This window comes from Mus pahari, chromosome 2, assembly GCF_900095145.1.
Source record: "Mus pahari chromosome 2, PAHARI_EIJ_v1.1, whole genome shotgun sequence".
Classification (NCBI taxonomy): domain Eukaryota; kingdom Metazoa; phylum Chordata; class Mammalia; order Rodentia; family Muridae; genus Mus; species Mus pahari.
The window spans coordinates 31,695,833-31,704,380 of NC_034591.1; the positions used below are offsets into that span (position 1 = coordinate 31,695,833).

Here is an 8,548-nt window from a genome sequence, read left to right on the forward strand (position 1 = left end):
ATCCCCAGGTAAGGCAGTCTAGGGATTTAAATCACCAATCAAGGAAAACACATGGTGGGACTCATGTCTCCAGCTGCATATGTAGCAGAGGACATCAATGGGAGGAGAGGCCCTTGGTCTTGTGAAGATGCTATGCCCTAGTACAGGGGAATGCCAGGGCCAGGAAGCAGGATTGAGTGAGTTGGAGAGTGGGGAGAAGAGGGAGGAAATAGGGGATTTTCAGAGAGGAAACTAGGTAAGGGGATAACATTTGAAATGTAAATAAAGAAAATATCTAATAAAAAAAGTGATAGAAGACTATTTTGCAAATATTCTTGTAGATAAATAGATCAAAAAATGAATTTTCTGCATTGAAATTAGAAAAAAGTGTGGAACAGAGACTGTGTTTTCTTTTAAATAATCAAACTCAGGGCTGAAATCAACCAAGTAGAAACAAACGGATATATACAAAGAATCAACCAAACCAGGAGATGGTCCTTTGAGAAAATCAACAAGACAGATAAACCCTTAGCCAGACTAACTAGAACATGCAAAGACAGTATCCTAATTAACAAAATCAGAAGTGATAAGTGAAACATAACAACAGAACACAAGGAAATCCAAAATAATCATCAGATCTGAATACAAAAGGCTATACTCAACAAAACTGGAAATTCTGGATGGACAATTTTCTAGACAGATACCAAGTACCAAAGTTAAATAAAGATCAGATAAATGATCTAAACAGTCCCATATCCCTTAAAGAAATATAAAGAGTCATTAATAGTCTCCCAACCAAAAATTGCCCAAGCACTAGATGGGTTTGGTGCAGAGTTCTATCAGACCTTCAAAGAAGTCCTAATACCAATACTCCTCAAACTAGTCCACAAAATACAAACAGAAGGTACTCTACCAATTCGTTCTATGAAGCCACAATTACTCTGATACCTAAACCACACAAAGACCCAACAAAGAAATAAAATGTCAGACTAATTACCCTTATGAATATCGATGCAAAAACACTCAGTAAAATTCTCACAAACTGAATCCAAGAAAACATCAAAACGGTCATCCATCATGATCAAGTAGGCTTCATCCCAGGGATGCAGGGATAATTCAATATATAAAAATCCATCAATGTAATCCACTGTATAAACAAACCCAAAGGAAAAAAACACATGATCATTTCATTAGATGCTGAAAAAGCATTTGACAAAATCCAAAATCCATTCATGATAAAAGTCTTTGCAATATCAGGAATCCAAGGCCCATACCTAAACATAATAAAAGTAATCTACAGCAAACCAGTAGCCAACATCAAAGTAAATGGAGAGAAACTGGAAGCAATCCCACTAAAATCAGGGACTAGGCAAGGCTACCTAGTCTTTCTCCCTACCTAGTCAATATAGTAATACTAGCCAGAGCAATTAGAGAACAAGAGGAGGTCAAAGGGATACAAATTGAAAACGAAGAAGTCAAATATTACTATTTGCTGTATACTTAAGTAACTCTAAAAATTCTACCAGAGAACTCCTAAACCTTATAAACAACTTCAGCAATGTAGCTGGACAATTTTCTTTGCAAAGGTTTATTCCTGTTTCATGAGGCTAGCATGAGGTGTGTACATTTGCCAGTACAAATCGATACTTCAGAATCAGCTCATGCAGCAGATGCCTGGTACCTGCTCAGTCCATCTAGAAGCATTTGCTGAGGACAATGGAGGGGCCTGACTTGTCATACTCCTGCTTGCTGATCCACATCTGCTGGAGGCGGACAGTAAGTTCAGGATGGAGCCACCAATCCAGACTGAGTACTTGCACGCAGTGGGAATAATGATCTTAATCTTCATTGTGCTAGGTGCTAGGGTTATAATCTTCTTCTGCATTCTGTCAGCAATGCCTGGATATATGGTGGTACCACCAGACAACACTGTATTGGCATTAAGGTCTTTGTGGACATCCACATCACAGTTCATAATGGAGTTGAAGGTGGTCTCATGGATGTCACAGAACACCTGAACTGTTCATTGCCTGTGATGATCATCTGCCCATCAGACAGCTCATGGCTCTTCTCCAGGGAGGAAATTGATGCAGCAGTAGCCATTCCTTGGTCAAAATCCAGGGCTACATAGCACAGATTCTCCTTTATGTCACAGACAATTTCCTTCTCAGCATCAATGATAAAGCTGTAGCCATGTTCAGTCAGGATATTAATGAAATAGTCTGTCAGGTCCAGGCAAGCCAGGTCCAGACACAGGATGGTGTGGGGAAACACATAGCCCTCATAGATGGGCACTGTCACCAGAGTCCATGACAATGCCAGTGGTGTGGCCACCTACAAGGAGAGCACCACCTGAATGGCCATGTACATGGCTGGGATATTGAAGGTTTCAAACACTATTTGCGTCATCTTCTCTCAGTTAGCTTTGTGGTTCAGGGGATCTCAGTTGGAAGCACTGGGTACTCCTCAGGGGCCACACACATCTCAGTGTAGATGTCGTACCAGATCTTCTCCATGTCATCCAAGTTGGTGACAATGCTGTGCTCTATAGACTGCTTTAGGGTCAGGATACTCCTCTTGCTCTGCATTTCATCACCCATGTAGGAGTTTTTCTGCCCATGCCCACCATGACCTGGTATGGGGGTGCTCCAGACATTGTGGAGGGAAACATGGTCCTGGGATTGTCCTCGCCACCAAAACCAGCTTTGTACTTGCCAGATTCATTGTCAATGACAAGTGAGGCAATTTCGTCTTCCATTGCAATCAGTGAAGGACAGGGCAATAGAGCAGCAGAAAGAAGCACAGTATAAGTCGTTATAACTCTAACATTTCAGAGATGGCATGTTTAACGGTAGAAATCCCCTCATTTAGCAGCTTTCCATTTCTCAGTGACTCACTTTGTCAGGTGTCATGCTGTGCTGAGTAGTACTCTACAGAATAAAATAATTCTAATTTGGCTTTATTTGACTTTGTTGAATAAATGCCCCATTTGTAATAGATATCAGTTGAAAAACATAACTTTTTAATTTGTATTTCTCATATAACTAAAGTGTTGCCTAATTTATTATTTTTTGAAAGTAAGTTTTATTATATTATTGTATTAGTTGCTTCTATTCCACTATAATTTGTTTTTGAGTTTTATAGTTGACATTCTTAATCATGTTTGTCAATTTTTACATAAATATTTATATACATTGAATTTTATCTCTCTGTGTATTGTATACATACTACAAAATGTGAAAAGAATGTACTGGTCTTTCTATACTGCTTATTTTAAAAAGATTCAACTTTCTTTAGTTTTTTGCCCTTTTTTTTATAATTTAACATTTTTGAGAAACTTAATATTTCTATTGTTGATTATGAATTACTAGTTTTTATTTGGATGATAATCAGTTATTTTTCCTTATTATCCTCAAAATGTTTTAAACATATTCTTGTCCTATGTATGTCATTTATTTCCTTTCCTACTACAATTAACCATTTTAATATTTAATTTATGTTTTCAAAATTATATGAGTAACACGTTTTCTCTAATATGCAATCTTTCCAAAAACTTTTGGAAATGGCTTCTTAAACATTAATTACTAGTTTTTCTTATTACAACTTATTCTTTTGACACAAATCTGCATTTTGCTTATTATATGATAGTGAGGGTTATTTATTTTTACGACTGATACTAAACATTGTATTTGTTTATAATATTTCTTAACATTTTATTTGAAGCAATATTTGTAGCTTAAATTCTGAATATTTGCATGAATATACACACAAGCTTCTACTTAGAGCTCTGGTTGCACATTGTCAGAAAATAAAGTGATAAATCAAGTTTTTAGTTTACACATATTGTATCAGATTTATGTGCAGAAAAAACACTAATTGATACCTGAAGTAGGAATTGTATACTCTTAATTGTGATTCAAAGATTCATAGAATTACCTTTCACTGGTCTGTATAATAGCAGGATTTAGAGTCTGCTGCTGGGCATGAACAGTGATAGGGTTCTGGTCTTTCTCCCATTGCTCTTGATTACTTTTATAATACCTGTAAAGAAGACCTGTCACTTCACATTTTCAGACTAAGCCATTCTAGTCAGGGAGATGTAAAGAGCTGAGTTTAAAGGAGGCAATAAAACTCAGAGTGAAAAACATTATAGAACCAGAAGCATTGTTTGAAAATATGGATTTTTATTTAAGAAATGCTCGTTTAAGCTTGGTATGAAGAACATGCATATAATCACAGCATCTCAATCCTGGATCATCCTGTGAGGTTGCAGGAAAAGCCACATTAACATGGTAGGAAAAATAATACAGACAAAGCAATGTTACCATGTCTTAACTGTTAGAAAAAGTTTTGTTTACATAAAAATGTTCTCTTTAGCTATTGCTATATTTGGGGATGATTTTAAACTTGGAATAGATTGAGCTATCTAATATATATGGGAAAGAAACAAAAAGAAAGCTACTGTGAATGTTTTAACTCAGTAGTTTTAGAAATAGCACTTGGTTTCATTAAAAGTTGTTCTGAATTAAGTATTTTAAACTCGATTTGTTCTACTAATTCAGAAACATAAATGATTATATATATGAATATATGAAACACATGGAATATATGAAAATGTTTTAAACCTTAATTTTTTTAATTCACTAATTATTTGTTTTCTTTATAGCCTAAATTTTGTTCTCCCACCTGTTTCCTCCTCCCAGAGTTCTTCCCCATTTCATCCCTCCCCTTAACCTCTGAGAGGGTACTCCATCCCACCCACCCCGGGCACACATGTTCCCTAGGGCATCAAGTCTACAGCATTAGACTCTTCCTCTCCCAGTGAAGCTAGATAAAGCAGTCCTCTGCTACCTATGTTCAGGTACTCCTGGACCATCCCATGCTCTTTAGTTGGTGGTTCTGGGAGCTCTGAGTTGACAGTGATGGTCTTCCTATGGAATAGCAATCCCCTTCAGCTCTTTCAGTCCTTATGTTAACTCTTCCATACGGGTAACCAGACTCAGTGCAATGATTGGCTCTGAATATCTGCATCTGCCTTAGTTACTGGTCATATCATTCGAAGACAAACAGTCCTGCCTGTTACTATCTGTCATGGTTGATTGGTTTCTTTACCTCTAACATTATGTTGCCACAACTTTGTTATTATCAAGAGTAGTTTCTAGAAACAGCTCTGAAAGAATCATACTAGAGTCATTAGAAATAAATCTATTCAGATATTTATAATCCAAAAGATCAAATTTTCTTTTGAAGATCTTTGAACTATAAGTCAGGCAAAATATGCACATATCTGTTATAATCATTCCCTTGCATTGATTCCGTTATATATCATGACCTACATCAATACTTTGTTACACATTCATTCAACGAATATACTTGTCCCTGGGAGAGTTAAGATGAGAGTACCCCATTCGGGAGTCCATCCCATCATCAGCCACCAAACCTAGATACTAATGCTCATGCCAGCAAGATACTGCTGAAGGGACCCTGATATTGCGGCCTCTTGTGAGGCTATGCCAGTGCCTGGTCAACACCGAAATGGATGCTCACAGCCAGCTACTGGATGGAACACAGGGTCCCCAATGGAGGAACTAGAGAAAGTACCCAAATACCTGAAGGAGGCTGCAACCCTGTAGGTGGAACAACAACAGGAACTAACCAGTACCCCCGGGGTTTGTGCTTCTAGCTGCATATGTAGCAGAAGATGACCTAATCGGCCATCAGTGGGAATAGAGGCTCCTTGGTCTCCCAAACTCCATATGACCTAGCACAAGGCAAGGCCTGGGCCAAGTAGTGGGAGTGGGTGGGTAGGGGAACAGAGGTGGGGGGAGGGGTATGGGAATCTTTCGGGATAGCATTTGAAATGTAAATAAAGAAAATAATAATTAAAAAAAAAAGATGTAGTACATCTACCTTCAGATATGTTTCTTGTTCTTTGAACCCTGGGGAAAAACCATTACATATATTTAATTTATATGTCAAGATAAATACACCTAATATCTTTAGAATATATGTCACAATAGCTAGAAAATTTACCACTTATGGTTTTACTATATAATACTTTGAATGCAGTAGATATACACTGATTTATAGACAATATTAAGGATATTTGTGTTTGTTAAAGTATATAAATGCAAACAAATGAAGATTTTAATTATATTTCTGGACTGTAAATTTAATTTGTTTCACAATTGTTCAAAACCCCAAACCATAAAATGGAAATACTTTTGTTCCTATTATAATTTTGGTTTCTTTCCATTAGCATATGACAATGTAATACAATAATAGATATTAGTGTGATATTTTATACATGCATATATGTTCATCATATTCATATCATTCTTTTTATATCATCATATATTTGTTAAATGACACATGATAATGTTCTCACATTTTAAAGTAATTTATGTAGACAATATGTTGTAAATAAAGTATTTTAGTTCTTAAAAAAGAAAAAAGCTAAGTCTTCAATATAAAAATCTGGTTATCTTAGAACTTGAATGTAAACAAGGCTGGATGCGAACTGACAGAAATTCACCTGCTTCTCCCTCCCAAGCATTGGATTTGAAGGTATTTTAGACTATGCCATAAAATCATTATGTGTGCTTCTATAGAATATGTTAAGGGGTACTTCTTAATTGCACTACCTCTTAATCGGGACACTTAGATTATTTTCATTAACATCTTTATGTCTGCAAGTCATTATAATAAAAGTTTGACCATGGAAATATCTATTTTTTGATACATTTTTCCAAAATTCCCTGTGAGTAATATCAAATAACTAATAACTTTGATACTAAATGTGCAAATAGTATACACTGATGGAGTTAGTTTCACAAATAAACTTTATTTGTAGTCATTATTAAAACATAAAATATCTCAGTTCTGTTTTTAGAGAAAGCATGAATTAAGTAAAATCAATAAAACCATGTATGATGTTTTTAATTATAATTGTATAAAGCACTAATATTTGTTTAGTATTGCTCCTCATTGAAATCTTGAGCATTTCGTTCTAGTTTATATCTGCTCAATTGCATAGTATGTTCCTGAAATATGTGAAGCTTTTATAGTAATATTAGATTTTGATGACATTGACTTATTATATGAAGAAAGATTCTTATTAATACTCCTCATTATTTAATTATTCACATCATTAAAATCATTTCTGCTAATTATTTAAGTAATTCTCCAAAGATAATGTGAGTGAAATATAAAACTTCTAATGTTCAATGTTGAAATGCAGACCTAGTATATATATATATATATATATATATATATATATATATATATATATATATATATATCCATACATATATACCAGGGTATGGATTTTTTATATCTCTCAAATACTTTACTAAATATAAACACAATCATGAGGCCAAAATGATGCCACAATACCGAAAGGGCAATTCCAAAAAATGTACTACCTCCTCTACACATTGATGTCTAAATTCACTTAAACGATTCTTAAAAACATTTTTATAAAATTATAACAATTATACAGTACAAGCATTCAATACCTATAAACACAGATATTCACATATGTCTATGTGATCATGAATGTATGTGTGTAAGCACAAACACACATATCTCAGAAAATCATTGACAATTTTTAACTTTTAATTGAAGATATTTATTTTGTTTAATATTATTGTGTACATGATGAGTCTCTCATGTGATATAATTGGCTTTATTTATTACCATATTTTGGTAGGTTACTGTCTTGAAAATTATTTTTTAAAAATATTAGCACATTTTTTTTCAATTATTCGTGTTTTCATTACTTCCTCAACATGTTAAAATATAAAAGAGTTCACAGAACTGGCTTACAAATATGGCTCTCTCACAGGATCATATGAGACTCTAATAATCAGGACATTTTGAAGCAAGTTCCATAAAATAATTCTAATTCTTTGGTGACATTTCCATACACTGCACTTTTTTCAAAAATGAAAAAAACAAAACAACAACAACAAAAAAGCAGAAGGAAGCAAGCAAGGAAAAACAAGAAAGATGTTTTTCTCTTAGATTATCCATTCACCTAAAATTTCAGAAAGAAATGGAGTTGCCCGGGAGGATCTTGCTTCAGGACATTACTAATAATTGACTAGGCACAATCAGCAGGATTTGTAAGTGGAATATGCTACAGACCTCCAGCAAGCAAGACCAAGGGACATTTTTAATATCTTGCAATGTAGCACCGAGTGGGTTGTCAACAATGTCGAGTTTGAGAAAATATACACACTCACTGACCTGACCCTTTCCCATCGTGCATTCTCTAAGACTTAGGGGGTTATGTGACGGCAAAGAAAAAAGCAACCAATCAAAAGCCCTGATAATGCCAACTTCAGCTAAAACATAGGAGATGTAAGAATATGATTTTCCTTTCTGCTAAAATAAACATTGACTAAGAAAGGCTCAAACCCCTGAAGTACAAGTCTAATTATAAACTCTTAAATAGTCTAAAGTGAGCACTAACTGAACCTGATAGGTAAATTAACGCCGCGGGCCAATCTAATGCAATGTTCTGGCTTTGACACTTTTCTTAACATTTTCCCTCCTTCCTAATACT

General features: G+C 34.9%; 1 pseudogene; it reads right to left on the minus strand.

Moving 5' to 3' along the window:
- Window positions 1–1,673: 1,673 nt before the first annotated feature.
- LOC110316685 lies at window positions 1,674–5,072 on the minus strand (annotated as a pseudogene).
- Window positions 5,073–8,548: the final 3,476 nt, after the last annotated feature.